Below are 17,639 nucleotides of genomic sequence, written 5' to 3'. Positions count from 1 at the left end.
AGTATTTTTCCCTTTGCTTTATAGTTCTGGAATTTGGCAATGATATTTCTTAGTCTTTTTAGTCTGGGATCCCTTTCAGGAGGTGAATGGTGGATTCTTTCAATGACAATTTTGCCCTCTAGTTCTAGGACTTCTGGGCAGTTTTGCTTGATGATTTCTTGGAAGATATTATCCAGGCTCTTTTTTCATCATGGGTTTCTGGTAGACCTACAATCCTTAGATTTTCTCTCCTGAATCTATTTTCCATGTCAGTTGTTTTTCCAATTTAATATTTTGCATTTTCTTCTATTTTCTCATTCTTTCGATTCTGTTTGACTGATTCTTGATGTCTCATAGAGTCCTTAGCTTCTACTTGCTTGATTCTAATTTTTATCACATTGTTTTCTTCAGTTAAATTTTGCACCTTCTTTTCCATCTGTCCAATTGTTCCTTTTAAGGAGTTATTTTCTCTAGTTAGGTTTTGTACTTTCTTATCCATTTGTTCAATTTTCCTTTTAAATTCTTCTGTGATCTTTTTTATATTTTTAAAATCATTGGCCAAATTTTCTTCTGTTTCTCTAATTTGGGTTTTAAAATGCTTCCTGAGTTCTTCCAAGATGCTCTTTGGGCTTCAGACCAATTTATATTCCCTTCTGAAGTTTCAAATGGGAGCAAAGTCTCAATGCTGACCTCTTTGGTATTTGTGTTTTCATCCTTGTCCTCATAGAAAGATTCTATAGTCTTTTCTTTTTTACTTTGTTTCTTGCTCATGATTATCACCCTTTTCCTGGATTTTAAAGTAAATCTCTTCTTCTGGGGCACAGGGACTCTGTCAGACAGTTCTTGTGCCTAGAACTTGAGACTTTGTGTCTTGTGGCTTCTGGTTCTTTCAGCTGGAAGCCAAAATGTTGAAGCTTACCTGGTGCTAAGCTGGCTGGTATTGGAAAGCAGAGGCAAGGTGAAGTCTTTTGGTGTTTCCCCAGAGTTACCCAGGAGATAGCTCTGTTAAGTGTGGGGAACGGGTGGTCTGCTTAAAGGAGGTCTCCTTTGCTGAACTAGAGCATAGACAAGCTCAGTGATTGGTGAACCCTTCTGCCCTAGTGTCTTCCCAATTCCCCTGGGGTGCTGAGGCATGCCTTGGTTCTTGGTGTTTTCAGTTGGGGGCTCCCCTGCCCAGGACTCAAAATCTTCTACTTGTTTGCTGAGGTGGGACCCTCTGGGACAGCTGTGGGCCTGCACTGGTCCCCTTCAGGCACAGCAAGACAGACCCTCTTTAGTGATTTTCCTAAACTCGTGGTCTAAGAGACAGTTAAGCTGATGCCACTGTTCCAGGATTTTTCCTGGAAAAATATTCTCTGGGCTCTCCAAGGTCAACAAGGGGGGCAAAGAGAGTAATTATCAATCACTCTGCCATCTTGGCTCCTAGAAGTTCAAATAGGTGACTTATAGACATTTAATTTGCAGGCTGGTAGTCTCACAAGTGGCTGCTGCAATTACCTGAGGTTCTGTGTTTCTGTCTCCCTTGGTTCCACTGGACTCGTGAGCTGATATGCTTGAGAATCTGCAGCACATCTGCAGCTTCAGATCACCCGGGGCTTCCTGTTTGGCCTTGCCATGGTGGGGACTTCACTGCCACAGTGGATGTGCTGTACACTGTGTGCTCTTCCAGTCCTGTGTAACAAATCTTTCTTGATGACCTTCCAGTCTGTCCTTGGTTGGAAATCTGCAACATTCTGTGTCCTATTGGTTTCTATCCCTCCAAAATCTATTCAGATTCTCTTTTTAGAGGTATCTGAAAGAGTTTGTCTTAGAACTTAGGTGACTAGTTTCTCTGACTCCACTATCTTGCCTCCCTAGATATCATCTTTCATGAATCTATCAAGAAAAACTGCGCTGATATTCTTGAAGAAAAATGGTAAAATAGATATCAAAAGAATCCACCAATCACCTCCTAAAAGAGATCCCAAAATAATAACTTCTAGAAATATTATAGTGTCACAGTTAATTTGTGTTTCTGTAATCAATAGTTATTTAGAGCTGAAATTATCCATTTTATCATTTCCTGGGGCACAAAAAGATTTCACTGCATTCATATACCACAATTTGTTTAGCCATTAGCAACTTAATCCCACAAAATATATTGACTCACTTATTGAACTGAATTTTGGAATTTCCTCCATAATATTTTAGGTCTTCTCTGTCTCCATTTCTGGCTTTCAGTTATGCTTTCATCTTTATTCTCTTGTGTATTCTTAGAAATAAATCTCTTCATGGTACCTTTGTTGTTGTTGTTGTTGTTTAATATAATAGCTTTTTTTCTCTTCCTAGATTATTTTTACCATTCACTAAAGATTAGATAATTTATTTCACTACTTATTCATTCCTTGGTAGGTATATTTATTTAAATTTCTTACATTTTGGTTTTTTGATGTGTTTAAAAATTAGATAATGTGCTTAAATTTTTTTCCTTCTCCTCACCCTCCTGCAGAAATGCTTCAAATACCTCATGTTACATGACGTTCCATGTTTTTCTTTAATAATTGGACTTCAGTTGGCAAGTTATAGCATTCCAATTTGTAACTTAAGCCCTCTTGCTTTTCAGAAAATATCATTTCGCTTAAAAGCTGTTTCTTCGGGAGCCAAGATGGCAGAGTGAAAGCAACGACTCACCTAAGCTCCTAGACAAACTCCTCTGGATGTCTCTGGGGGGAGAATCTGACCAGGCTTTGGAGGTGTGGAATCCAGTGGGTGGCGGCCTTTGGCAGGTTCAGAGCCCAGGTTGGGCTGGGGGGTCCACGGGAGGGATCTGTTCCGCGGGGGTGAGCCCCCAGCATGCAGCTCAGCGCAGTCGGCGCGGTGGGGAGGAGGGGACCTGGGAGGCCCGAGGGTGGTGGGTGGGGCCGGTGGAGTGGGAGACGGGCCGGACTGGGCCGGTGGGAGCCGCTGGGCACAGGGTGTCAGCGCAGCAGCCCTTGGGGCCTTCGGCCTGGGCACTGAACTTCGGTGGGTCACCTGCTTGAACTTCCGGGAGCCAGGATGGCGGAGTGATCGGTGGATGTTCTCTCCTCCCCCCTGGTGACCGTGGGGGAGCCGTGGAATATTTCCCCAGATGGATCCTGGATTGGCGGGAGCAGCAGAGGGGGGCGGGTGGTCTCATAGCGCCAGAGGCTGGAGGGGTAGCAAGGGGGGTTTCTTCCTGCTGTGGCGGAGGCGATCTGGAGGGACAGATGACCCAGGGCAGAGAAAATTCTCACTGAGACCCAGGCAAGCCTCAGCGCCAGGAGACGAGCCCCAGGAGGGGCGGGAACACGCATTAGCATCTAGGCGTGCCCCAGCCCTCCAGGGGAAAAGTGAAGACAATAGGGAAGCTGGGATCACCATCCCCTGACCTTGCCTTTACCTCAGGTCAGCTGAGGAGATCTCCTCAGACCAGACCACCCCTCCCACACACCTAACAAGCTAACCCCAGGGTTGATCTGGGAAACAAAAAACAAAAACCTGCTTTTAGCCTCGACACACATCAGCTCAACACAAAGATCTGTACCTTCTGACTGAAAACCAGAAGCTACAACACTCAGCCAACATCATGAATCGGAAAAAGGAGACGAAAAGTGCAAAAACCATAGAATCTTTCTATGGGGATAAGGACCAAAACACAAACACCAAAGAGGTCAGAGCTGAGACTGTACTTCCATCTGAAACCTCAGAAGGGACTATGAATTTCTTGCAAGCACAACTAGATTACCTGGAACAGCTGAAGAAGGAAATAAAAGAAAAACTGGCCAATGATTTTAAAATTATAAAAAAGGAATTCACTGATGAGAACATCACTCTGAAAAGGAAAATTGAACAAATGGAAAAGGAAGTTCAAAAATTAACTGGAGAGAATAATTCCCTAAAAGGAAGAGTTAATCAAACGGAAAAGGAAACCCAAAACCTAATTGGGAAAATTGATCAGATGGAAAAGGAAACACAAAACCTAACTGGGAAAATTGGTCGAATGGAAAAAGAAGTACAAAAATTAAATGGAGAAAATAGCTCCTTAAAGGGAAAAATTGGTCAGATGGAAAAGGAGATGGAAAAGCTAACTGAAGAAAACACTACGATGAAGATTAGAATTGGACAAGTAGAAACTAATGACTCAATGAGGCAACAAGAATCAGTCAAACAAAATCTAAAGAATGAAAAGATAGAAGAAAATGTAAAATATTTAATTGGAAAAACAACTGACCTGGAAAATAGATCCAGGAGAGAAAATCTAAGAATTATTGGCCTGCCAGAAACCCATGATGAAGAAAAGAGTCTGGACAATATCTTCCAGGAAATCATCAAGGAAAACTGCCCAGAAGTACTAGACTCAGAGGGCAAAATAGTCATCGAAAGAATCCACCGTTCCCCTCCCGAAAGGGATCCCAAACTCAAAACCCCAAGAAATATAGTTGCCAAATTCCAGAGCTATCAAGTGAAGGAGAAAATACTACAAGCAGCCAGAAAGAAACAATTCAAATATCAAGGACATACAGTCAGGATCACACAGGACCTTGCAGCTTCTACATTAAAAGATCGAAAGAATTGGAACCCAATATTCCGTAAGGCAAAGGAGTTGGGACTTCAACCAAGGATCAACTACCCAGCAAAGTTCAGCATAACATTTCAGGCAAGGAGAAAGTCATTCAATGAAATAAGGGATTTCCAGAGCTTCCTGACCAAAACACCAGAACTCAACAGACAATTTGATCTTCAAATGCAGGTCTCCAGAGAATCATAAAAAGGTAAACAGGGGGGAAAAAACAAAAACAAAAACTTGCTACTCAATTAGGGCAAACTGTTTACCTCCCTATAAGGGAAGATGATACCCATTAATCTTGAGAACTGTGCAGCTATTATGATAAAAGGGATATATGTAGAGGGAACTGGTATAAAGTAAATGATGTCATGTCAAAAATATGATTTAAGTATGAGAAGGGATTGTAATAGGAGGTGTGAAAAGGGGGAAGGAGAAAATGGCAAATTATATCACAGGAAGAAGTGCAAAACTATAGTAGAAGGAAGGAGGGGAGGGAGATGAGCATTGTTTGAGAGGTACGCTCATCTGATTTGTTCAAAGGAGGGAACAATAATCTTAAGTAGATAAGCCTAACTAGCTCTATAGGTAGTAGGAGGGGAAGGGGGAAGAAAGGGGAGGGTGGCTAAAAGGGAGGAAAGAAGCAATAAGAGTAAAGGGAACTAAAAGGGAGGGGGGTCAAAAGAAGGAGGGGAAGGCTGCAGGAGGAGGGGGAGAAAAGTGAATACTATTGAGGAGGGGAAGGGAGACGGGAGAGCTAAAAGCACAAATGGTGGGAAAGAGGTTGGAGGGAAATACACAGATTGTAATCATAACTGTGAATGTGAATGGGATGAACTCTCCCATAAAACGGAGACGGATAGCAGAATGGATTAAAAGCCATAATCCAACAATATGCTGCTTACAAGAAACACATTTGAAATGGGGGGATACACATAGGATAAAGGTCAAAGGATGGAGCAGAATATATTGTGCTTCAGCTCATGTAAGAAAGGCAGGACTAGCAATCCTAATCTCAGACAAAGCAAAAGCAGAAATTGCCAAGCCTAGAGGCCTGTATTGGACTACCCGAGTCTTTCTTACCTGTCCAGGTCTTCGGCTGGCCACGCCGGATGCACATATGAGAGAAAGGACGTTCCAGAGTCAAACAGGGGTTGAGCTTTATTACAGGGTTTCGGTTACAAGTGCAGGGGGTCTTCTTTCTTAGGACGAAGAGGGGGAGATTTCCTAAGAAGGCTAAGCTTAAGGGAATGGAAGTAGAAGTACAAGCGGGGAGAGAGGGGGAGGGGAGAGAGGAAAGAAAAGAAGCGGAGCCCTACTTTTCTCTTTGGCTCCACACGTGCTAAGAGCGCTTTTAGGCTTCCTCAATCCTACTTAATCTTCAGCCACACAGTTTGCATCTCAATACCATGCTGTTAGGTAACTAGGTGTGCTCCAATCCGGGACGACCTCGAGGGCAGGGAGACTCCACCCATCAGGTATCTCCGGGGGAGAGGCGGAAATACCCGAGCTAGCCGAGCTAGCTCGGTCTGACCTTCTCGAACCCCCGCTGTTCATGGAGGGCCTCGTAAGACTCTAAGATTTAGAAGTCCCACTTTTACCTGCCCGAGACTGTCCACACGGAATTGAGCTTCCAGTCCCAACAAGAAATAGATCTAATCAAAAGGGATAAGGTTGGAAACTATATCCTGCTAAAAGGCACCATAGACAATGAAGCAATATCATTACTAAACATGTATGCTCCAAGTGGTATAGCATCCAAATTCTTAGAGGAGAGGTTGGGGGAGTTGAAGGAAGAAATTGATAGCAAAACTATACTAGTGGGGGACCTCAACCTCCCCCTCTCTGAACTCGATAAATCTAACCTCAAAATAAACAAGAAAGAGGTTAAGGAGGTAAATAAAACTCTGGATAAGGTAGATATGATAGATCTTTGGAGAAAATTAAATGGGAATAGAAAGGAATAGACCTTTTTCTCAGCAGTACATGGAACATTTACAAAAATTGACCATGTACTAGGACATAAAAATCTCACAATCCAGTGCAGAAAGGTAGAGATAATCAATGCATCCTTTTCAGATCATAATGCATTAAAAATTACATGTAATAAAAGGCCATGGAAAGAGAAACCAAAAATCAATTGGAAACTAAATAATCTAATTCTAAAGAAGGGTTGGGTTAAAGAAGAAATCATAGAAACAGTCAACAATTTCATTCAAGAGAATGACAATAGTGAGACAACATACCAAAACTTATGGGATACTGCAAAAGCAGTTATTAGGGGAAGTTTTATATCTCTGAATGCTTACATAAATAAAATAGAGAAAGAGGAGACTTAGGCTTGCAGTTGAAAAAGCTAGAAAAAGAACAAATTGAAAATCCCCAAGTAAATACCACATTAGAAATACTGAAAACCAAAGGAGAGATTAATAAATTGAAATTAAGAAAACTATTGAATTAATAAATAAAACCAATAGTTGGTTTTATGAAAAAACTAATAAAATTGATAAACCTTTGGTCAATCTGATTTAAAAAAAGAAAGAAGAAAACCAAATTACTAATATTAAAAATGAAAGGGGTGAACTCACCTCCAATGAGGAGGAAATTAAAACAATAATTAGAAACTACTTTGCCCAACTTTATGCCCACAAATTCTATAATCTAAATGAGATGGATGAATATTTTAAAAAATACAAATTGCCCAGATTAACAGAAGAGGAAGTTGAATACTTAAACAACCCCATCTCAGAAAAAGAAAGCGAACAAGCCATCAATGAACTCCCTAGGAAAAAATCTCCAGGGCCAGATGGATTCACAAGTGAATTCTATCAAACATTTAAAGAACAGTTAATTCCAATACTATATAGACTATTTTTGAAAATTGGGGAAGAAGGAGTCCCCACAAATTCTTTCTATGATACAAATATGGTTTTGATACCCAAACCAGGAAGAGACAAAACAGAGAAAGAAAATTATAGACCAATTTCCCTAATGAATACAGATGCAAAAATTTTAAATAAGATTTTAGCAAAACGAATACAGCATCTTATCACGAGATTAATACATTATGATCAGGTAGGATTCATACCAGGATTACAGGGCTGGTTCAATATTAGGAAAACTATTAGCATTATCGATCACATCAACAACAAAGCTAACAAAAACCACATGATTATCTCAATAGATGCAGAAAAAGCTTTTGACAAAATACAACACCCATTCCTACTAAAAACACTGGAGAATGTAGGAATAAAGGGAACTTTCCATAAAATAATAAGCAGTATCTATCTAAAACCTTCAGCAAGCATTATATGCAATGGGGATAAGCTAGATGCATTCCCAATAAGATCAGGGGTGAAACAAGGTTGTCCATTATCACCACTATTATTCAATAAGGTACTAGAAATGTTAGCTGTAGCAATTAGACAAGATAAAGATATTCAAGGAATAAGAATAGCCAAAGAAGAAACTAAGTTATCCCTCTTTGCAGATGATATGATGATTTACCTAGAGAATCCCAGAGATTCAAGTAAAAAATTACTTGAATTAATAAACAACTTTGGCAAAGTTGCAGGTTACAAAATAAACCCACATAAATCTTCTGCGTTCCTATATATTAGCAACAAAGTCCAACAGCAAGAGACAGAAAGAGAAATCCCATTTAAAGCTAGGGTAGACAGTATAAAATACTTAGGAGTCTACCTGCCAAAACAAACCCAGGGATTATATGAACACAATTACAAGACACTTTTTGCACAAATAAAGTCAGATTTAAGTAAGTGGAAAAACATTAGTTGCTCATGGGTAGGCCGTGACAATTCTACCTAAATTAATATACTTATTTAGTGCCATACCAATTAAACTATCAGACAATTATTTTCTAGAGCTGGATAAAATAATATCAAAATTCATTTGGAAAAACAAAAGGTCCAGAATATCAAAGGGACTAATGAAAAGAAATTCTTGGGAAGGTGGCCTAGCGCTACCAGACCTCAAACTGTACTATAAAGCAGCAATTATCAAAACCACTTGGTATTGGCTAAGAAACAGAGAGGTAGACAAGTGGAATAGACTTGGCACTCAAGACGCAGTAGGCAAGGAATATAGCAACCTTCTGTTTGATAAACCCAAGGACCCCAGCTTCTGGGATAAGAAGTCATTGTTTGACAAAAATTGCTCGGAAAACTGGATAACAGTATGGCGGAAATTAGGCATAGACCCATACCTGACACCGTACACAAGAATAAAGTCCAAATGGGTACATGATTTAGGTATAAAGATTGATACCATGAATAAACTGGAGAAGCAAGGAATAGTGTAAATAGTGTTAATCAGATCTATGGAGAAGGGAAGAATTCTTTACTAAAGGAGAGCTAGAAAGCATTATGAAATGCAAAATGGATAACTTTGATTACATTAAACTGAGAAGTTTTTGCACAACCAAACCCAATGCAACCAAAATCCGGAGGGATGTAGTAAATTGGGAAAGAATTTTTACAGCTAAGCTCAGGGATAAAGGCCTCATTTCTAGAATATATAGAGAACTGACTCAAATGTATAATCATACAAGTCATTCCCCAATTGATAAATGATCAAAGGATATGAACAGGCAATTTTCAGAGGAAGAAATTAAAGATATCTATAATCATATGAAAAAATGCTCCAAATCACTACTGATTAGAGTGATGCAAATCAAAACAACTCTGAGGTACCACATCACACCTATAAGATTGGCAAACATGACAGAACAAGAAAATGATAAATGCTGGAGAGGATGTGGGAGAGTTGGAACACTAATTCATTGTTGGTTGAGCTGTGAGCGCATCCAACCATTCTGGAGAGCAATTTGGAACTATGCCCAAAGGGCTACAAAAATGTGCATACCCTTTGACCCAGCAATATCGCTACTAGGACTATATCCCCAAGAGATCATAAAAATGGGAAAGGGTCCCACATGTACAAAAATATTTATAGCAGCACTCTATGTAGTTGCCAAAAACTGGAAGTCAAGGGGATGTCCATCAATTGGGGAAAGGCTGAATAAATTATGGTATATGAATGTAATGGAGTACTATTGTGCCATAAGAAATGATGAACAAGAAGACTTCAGAGAGGCCTGGAAGGACTTATATGACCTGATGCTGAGTGAAAGGAGCAGAACCAGGAGAACTTTGTGCACAGCAACAACCACAGTGTGCGAGAGTTTTTTCTGGTAGACTTGGAATTTCATAATAAAGCAAGAACTTCTTAAAAAAAAAAAAACCCAAAGGTGATTCTCAAGGCAAAATGCCTTCCACACTCAGAAAAAGAAATATGGAAGTCATTCACAAAATGTAGCAGATCATGTTTGTGTATGTGTATGTGTATGTGTTTGTGTATCATGTTTTGATTTGTTATATGATTTCTTTCATTTATTTTAGTCTGAGTACATAGCATGACTGTAGTGAAAATATACTCAATAGGAAAATATATGTAGAACCTATACAGAATTGTATGCAGTCGTGGGGAGGGAGGGGGGTAGTGGGGGGTAGGTGTGGGGGGGGATAAAATCTCAATTGTATGGCAGTGATTGTTAAACATTAAAAAATAATAAATAAATAAATAAAAGAAAATATCATTTCATTCCTTTCAACATTCCCTACTATGTATTGCTCAAATTTTCTTTCTTTTTCATTTCAATATCTTTTTACTATTTCCCTTCCAAATTTGTTTTTTTCAGGAATTGTATTCTCAGAAATTGTTGTTTGCCATTCAAATTATGAAATGTAACTACTTGGAGTGTCTTGGAGTTTGAACCACAGAGTTTTGGTTTTGGTTTAGTTTTCCTCAAGGTGATTGTTGGATTCTTTCAATTCATATTTAGTTTTCACAGCATACAGAAGATATAGGGAAACTTCTTTTACTATTTCATATAGTAAAAGTATTTCATTTTTCTATGAATAGTTTTCAAGATCAATGCATTTTGTTTGTATAGAAATCATGTGTCTCTTTAATTTTATTACTTTGTTTGCTTCTCTTCTTCTAAGGAGTCCTTTACTTCAGCATATTTTTATCCCCTATTTTTTTCTCTCTTTCACTCCTTTGGAGGGACTCACCACTGTAAATTTAGGTTTTTCTGTTCTAATTTTTTCTGTTTCTTATTATTTCTCTACACAAAAGCAAGTATAACATTGGTTGTAATTGTAGTTATGGAGATGCAGTTGGCCAGTAGATATTATGTCCACCCTCTCTTTCCTACATTCTTTCCCTCTGTATATTTAATAAGCTGCATCTTAATACAATAATTAGTTTATTTTTAGAGTGGGACATTATAGTGGCTCCTTAGGCCATGTTGATCCATTCTTTACTACTTTATGGGATTTATTTTAAGTTATGAGTTAATCACAATAGCTCAGTGGAAAATCATAACATATAAGCACAGGTATGGCTTTCTGCCTCACTTTGTATAGTTGAAGAAAAAAAATAAATCACCAGAAACCCTGAGGTAAAAAAATGAGCAGAATTTGTTACAATATCTGTTAATACAGTGATGTCAAAATCAAATAAAAACAGTGGTCATTGAGTAAGGATCTCTGCTGACCATGTATTGACATTATCTATGCTCTATTATATTTTAATTTATTTTGTTAAATATTTTCCAATTTCATTTTAATCTGGTTTGTGTTGCACTGGGGAATGACCCTTGTCCTGGTGTCACATGAATGTGTTTAACAACTCTGTGTTAATGGACAGGCACAAGATGGAGTGTTGGAGGAAGAGAAGGCCTTTTTCTGTAAAGCCCATGTGTTTGTGAAGAGATGGGCACTGTTAGGATGTTCCGAAGTTTTTTGTTCAGAGATGCCTGTAGAGGTCAATGGCCTGGAGTAAGAAAAAATCATTTTTCTAAATCAAAATCCAGCCTTAAACACTTACTAACTGTGTAATCCTGGCTAAGTCACTTAATCCTGTTTGCCTGCTTTGTTATCTGTAAAATAAACTGGAGGAGGAAATGGCAAATACCTCCAGTATCATTGCCAAGTAAGTCTCAAATTGAGTCATGAAGAATCAGACATAATTTAAAAATGATTGAATTGATATATGAAATATTGTTTGAAATCTTTAATAATAAAAGAAATACAAATCAGAATAATTCTTTTTCACTTCATAGTCAGAAAATTGGAAAACATGACAAAACATATAAAATGTCAGTATAAGAGGGTCTATGAAAATACAAATATATTATTTTCCTTCCAAGACGGTCACCTGAATGGGAAGCAGGCTTTCTGTAGAGAACCTTGGGGGTTTGAAAGAGTCCCTTATCAAAAGTTCCCCTCCCCCAAGGAAGAATAATAGCTGACTTGAGAAGTTAAGTGATATATCATTCTCAGGTGCAAGTCCTTGAATTTGGATGTTGAAGTTCCAGGAATCAGGGCCCCTGCTATACAGGATAATATTCCGAGAAAAGAGGCCCTGAGGCCTCCCTTGCTACTTATCAGGATCTGTTCTGTTCTCATGCCTCAATTGCTACCCCTATGATTTTTTTTTTTTATTTTTACTATGTAAGCATCCCAACCCCTCTGATTTGTGGCTCAGTTATATCTAGATTAAACTCAGGTTGTTCAGACTGCTGTGTCCCTCCTATCTTTTCATCCTTGCTCTGTGAGCCCTGTAACCACCCCAGACCTGCACAACTGCACTGGCCTCAGTAGCTTTCTATCTTTCTTATATCAGTTTCAGCACCCCCAAATTCACAATAGAATAATGACCAATGAATCATTTATGAAAGTACAAGATACTTCTTCCATCCTACAACTGTGCAAGAACTCAGCCAAAATCTCAGAGATTAAAATAGGAACACTTTCTTCCTCCACCCCCCAAACAAAACAATTGTCAACTCTACCAGAGATAGCCAGTGACACAAGTAGCCTAAAATGCTCTGCATCTATAGACAAAAAGAACAGAAACTCCCCGGAAAAGGTACAGCATGGCAATATTTAATATAAATTTTGGACTTTAACAAGGGCCAAAGTTTGAATTAAGAAGAGCCTGGACCTAATACTCTCCTTTGTTAAACTCAGAGAATGAATTTTGGTGTCAAGCAAGCAAATGGGAGTTCCTTACCAGTCCCTTCTCCTGGCATCTCAGTGATGAGGAAAAACACAGATGTCCTGGGTTGTAATTTCAATTGAAACTTTGTTAAAGTGCTCTTTCCTGTGTCAGCAGCATACCTGTCATCAGAGTGGTGGGATTTTGTCCTTATCTTATGTCACAGAGACATGCTACAGAAAGGAGATTCACACAACATGGGATCATAAAACTCAACTGACACTACTCTGTTAATTGTCTTGTCTTACTAAATTTATGATTTGTTCAACTAAGACAGTTCCTTTCTCACGGTAAAATGTATATAAGCCAGAAGATTTCTGTACTGAGTAGTCATAATATTTTTCTGACTCAATAATGCTTTATGTTATCATTTTCTTTAATAGGGAATTGATCAATTAATAAATTAATTAAATCATAAAATGTATGCATCTAGCCTGTTGTCTTTTCTTTAACCAAGTTTTCAGGCCAACAAGCAATGTCAGAAAGCCCCAGGATAGTCAGCAAGTCCCAGGGTAGGGACCTTGGTAGACCAGAATAGTGGCAACAGCCAGAACAAGGTTTCCATTGCGGTGCCATAGAGTTGTAATCTAGAGACAGCTCAGAGATCTGAGATCACAAGCACTAGAGGCCTGAAATGCCAGAGAGGGTCTCTAACATCCAGCATTCTGAACCTCAAAGATTAAAACTGGACTCAAAAATGCAAGGGACCCAGGATGAGAGCAAATAGAATTGACCACCACATTCAAAAGTGTATCAAGTCAGGAACTACATGCTTAGAGATTAAGAAATAAAAGTATATGTCCAATATTTTTAAAAATTGAAAAATCAAACTAACATCTGTAAAGAGAAGTACAAAGGAAAAATGGATTTTTCTACATGAATAGCTAGAATAAAAGAAGCTGGAGATGAAAAAGAGAAATAAAAGTTCTGGTGGAAAGGATTAGAAGGAAAAATAAATAGATTAGAAAAAAAAAGTGATAAACTCTACCCATGAAATAGACCCCTGGAAACTAAAGAAATCAAACAAAAATAAATTCCTCCTTTGGAGGCATAATAAGGATTTATTTTCTGTCGGTTAGCCATTTTAGTCATTTCCGACCCTTTGTGACTCCATTTGGAGTTTTCTTGACAAAGATACCAGAGTGATTTGCCATTCTCCTCTACAGCTCATTTTACACGTGAAGAAACGGAGGAAAACAGGGTGAAATGATTTACCCAGGGTCCACAACTAATAAGTGTCTGAGGCTAAATTTGAACTTAAGTCTTCCTAACTTCAAGCCTGACACATTATCCACTGTACCATCTAACTGCCTAATATTTATTAAGCACCTACTATATTCCAGACACTGCTAAGTGCTTGACAAACATTATTTCATTTGATCCTTTCAACAAGCCTGTGAGATAGATGCTATTATAACTCTCTATTTTAGAGTTAAGGGAACTAAGGCAAAGATTAAATGACTTACTCTGATCACAAAGCTAGTAAGCTTCTGAGCCTTGATTTCAACTGATTCTTCCTGACTCTAGGTTGAGTGATCTATCCAATGAATCATACAGCTTGTAAGATTCAAAAGACTGAAAAAAAGAAGAAAATGTAAGATACTTCCACATTTCATCTGCTTCTCTATCTGGCTTCAATTCCATGGAACAAGATGCCCCTCCCAGGATAAAATCACCACCAAGCTGCTAATTAAGCCTTGACTGATACCACCTCCCTCAGCCTCCTCTCCCCTGTGATTGGAGATTTGGAGGGCTAAGTACCAACCTCCTCCCAATGCTTGGCTTTATAGAAAACAGAAATTGGATTCAACTAGCTCTATTTTTCATTTTCTGCTCAGCCTGGTTTCAGGTCTGCAGAACAGAACAAGATGTTCCTGCACCAGGTACACCCTGAAGTCCTATCCCCCTACACGTTCTGCCTCTTTTTATATATTGCCTTTTCCATTTTGTTTTTATGGGTCAGAATTTATTATTTAAGATAAAGAACAGGTTATGAAGGGAGTGGGGTGCTTTGGTGAGAGGGAAGAAGGGAGGTGACAAGAAGATGAGAACCTCTCATCTGTGTCTGTGCATCCTGATTTCTGAATCTTTTTACAGGACACACAATGAAGCATACGATAAGATAGAGTTCCAGGGAGTACAGGTTTAGAAAAACATCGGGGATGGCCAGAGGTACACATCCAATCAGAGGTGAGGGCTGGGATTCCCCTTGGATCAACAACACCACTTATTTTTTAAGAACTGAAACATAGTGATAAGTTCCATCCCATTTATGTCAGCTCTTATAAGACGTTCTTGAAAAGTCTTTTTGCTAAGGAAGTCTTTCATGGTCTTTCTTTTTTTATTATTGTATTTGTTTTCAGTGTTCTACAATCACTTCCATGTATCTTAGATTTTTTTTTCCTTCTCTCCTGTGATTCCGCCCCTACATCCCCACTCCTTTCCTGTGATGGCATACAGTTTTATATGGGTTGTACCCCTACATTCCTATTAAATACAATTTCACCTCAGTCATGTTGCATAGAAAAATTAAAATGAATGGGAGAAATCATAAAACAAACCAAAACATAATACAAAACAAAATGATCTGCTAAGTTCCTCAGTTCTTTCTATGAATGTTGAAGACTTTGTGCCTTAAGACACCATTAAGAATTATTGAAGTCCTTGCATTGCAATGAAGTACTAAGTCCACCAGAAAAATTCCTCTCACACATTGGTTGTTGCTGTGTACAAAGTTCTCGTGGTTCAGCTCCTCTCACTTAGCATCAGTTCATATAAGTCTATCCAGGCCTCTCTGAAGTCTTTCTGTTCATTGTTTCTTATAGCACAATAGTATTTTATTACATTCATATACCACAATTTATTCAGTCATTCCCTAATTGATGGGTATCCCCTTGATTTCCAATTTTTGGTCACCACAAAGAGAGCTGCTATAAAAGTGTTTGTACATATATGATCCTTTCACATTTTTATTTCACCATCTTTCTAACTTCTTACACTTTGCTTCTAGTTTCTTTGAATGTGCATCCAACTTGTAAGCTGCCTGCTCAAGAGCTGCTATATGTTCCTCAGTTAAAGTGAATGGATCCAGATAAGGCTGAAGTGCGGACCATTTCTGTTTTAAATTTCTTAGGCTTCTACTTATGTTTACTGAAATATCTTCCATTTCTAAATACTACAAACTAGTCAGTTTGCTCAGATTTCTTCATATTTTCCAGAACTTTGTACTCTTCCCTGGAGACTGTCAGCTTGCCCATCAGGTACGTGGTCATTTGGAGAACATGTCCAGCACAGCCCCTTGACATCCACCTTGAGGGCCTCCATCTCCACCATGACATCATCTTGGCCAGGGAAGGGAGGAGGGAGAAATAATGGAGGAAAGGGTGGGATATGGGAGGAGGGTGAAAAAAGGGAAGGGGAGAGGGAGAAGGAAACGGGACAAGGAAGGGGAGAAAAGAGGAAGGATGAAGAGTCACAAAAGGAGGCAAGGAGGTGGCAGTTGATTGCAATTGAATCCAGCTTCCTTCTTAATCACCCTGCATTGCCCCTTCCCACACTTTCATTCTTTAATGGAATTATTTTTATATTTTGTTTATTTACTTTATGTCTGTACATTATTTCTCCTCCTCCTTCTCCTCCTCCTCCTCCTTCTTCCTCTTCCTCTTCTTCCTCTTCCTCCTTCTTCCCCTTCCTTCTTCTTCCTCGTCCTTCTTCTTCTTCTTCCTCAAAATATTATATTATACTGTTGTCTTTGTAGATCTTGGCCCAACATCTCTTTGTTTTCTGTTTTTCTTAACTCTTAGAAGCTTCAATTTATGAGGGAGATGATTAGAGAAATATTACAGCATGATAGAAATTATCTTGTGTCCATAAATCTTGTGCTTTGATGCTATCTCCTGCTCAATCCATGATCAATCTTGTTTCTATCTACCATGAAATCTATTTTCTGTGTCCACATCCTTTCACCCTACTAAGTGCCAGTTATTCTCCCAGAGTTTTGTTTCCCTTTCCTTGAGGCATCATGTTGTCCATAGAAGCACACCTCTTTCAAAGAGGATATAGTTTTCCTGTGGACCAACAGCCCTAAATTAGAACAATTGCAAGGTCACCATCTTCCATTGTAGATATATAACACCTGCTACCTCCACAAGTTGTTCTTCAGTGGGATGCTATCACCACATCGGGTTAAGAGATAGTCCTTTATTTGTTTTTATTTCAGTCCTTCCACTTTCCATCATGGCACCATTCTCCTATAGGTCCGATAATGCTGGTGATCCTGTCCATTCATAAGATTGATAATTATTATCTCTGTTTTACAGATGACAAAAGTCGAATTCAAAAATTTATGTTTTTCAGCTTAATATTCATTTAGGGATAGATCTGCAACTTGAGTCTGGAAACTAAGTCCAAATCATCACAATATAGTGATTGGAATGTTAAGGCTGTAATAGAATATAGGGTTTTTCTAGTGACCTAAAAATGAAGTATTTCCCCCTATGGAAAGGAGAACCTAATTATGAACATTGAGACTAGAGAGGCAACTAGATGAGTCAGTTGATAGAGCACTGGACTTGGAGATAGAATAGGCCTGGGTTCAAATCTGGCCTCAGACCCTTAACAATTGTGTGATGCGTGACTCTGATGTGTGACAAGTGATTTAGACTCTATCTGCCTCAATTTCCTTATCTATAAAGGGAACAATAATAGTATCTACCTCCCAAGGTTATTGTGAAGATCAAATGAGAAAATATTTACAAAGTAACTTGCAGACCTGAAAGTGCTGTATAAATGCTATAGCTGTTATCATCACCATCTTCATCATGATGGTCATCATCATCAGTAACAGAGGTATGGATGATGATCCGTTAAGCTAAAACTTGAAGTTAGTGTATCACTGGAGATGCTCTGAGTTCTGGAAAAGCAGCTTCCTGTCCAAATGATTGAAAAGGAATTTACTAAAGATTTACAATATGGTAAACAATTGGTAGGTATACAAATACAAAAAGGAAGA

This window comes from Notamacropus eugenii, chromosome 2, assembly GCF_028372415.1.
Source record: "Notamacropus eugenii isolate mMacEug1 chromosome 2, mMacEug1.pri_v2, whole genome shotgun sequence".
Lineage (NCBI taxonomy): Eukaryota > Metazoa > Chordata > Mammalia > Diprotodontia > Macropodidae > Notamacropus > Notamacropus eugenii.
The sequence above is the reverse complement of the archived record's forward strand: the minus strand, read 5'-3'. Positions refer to the sequence as shown.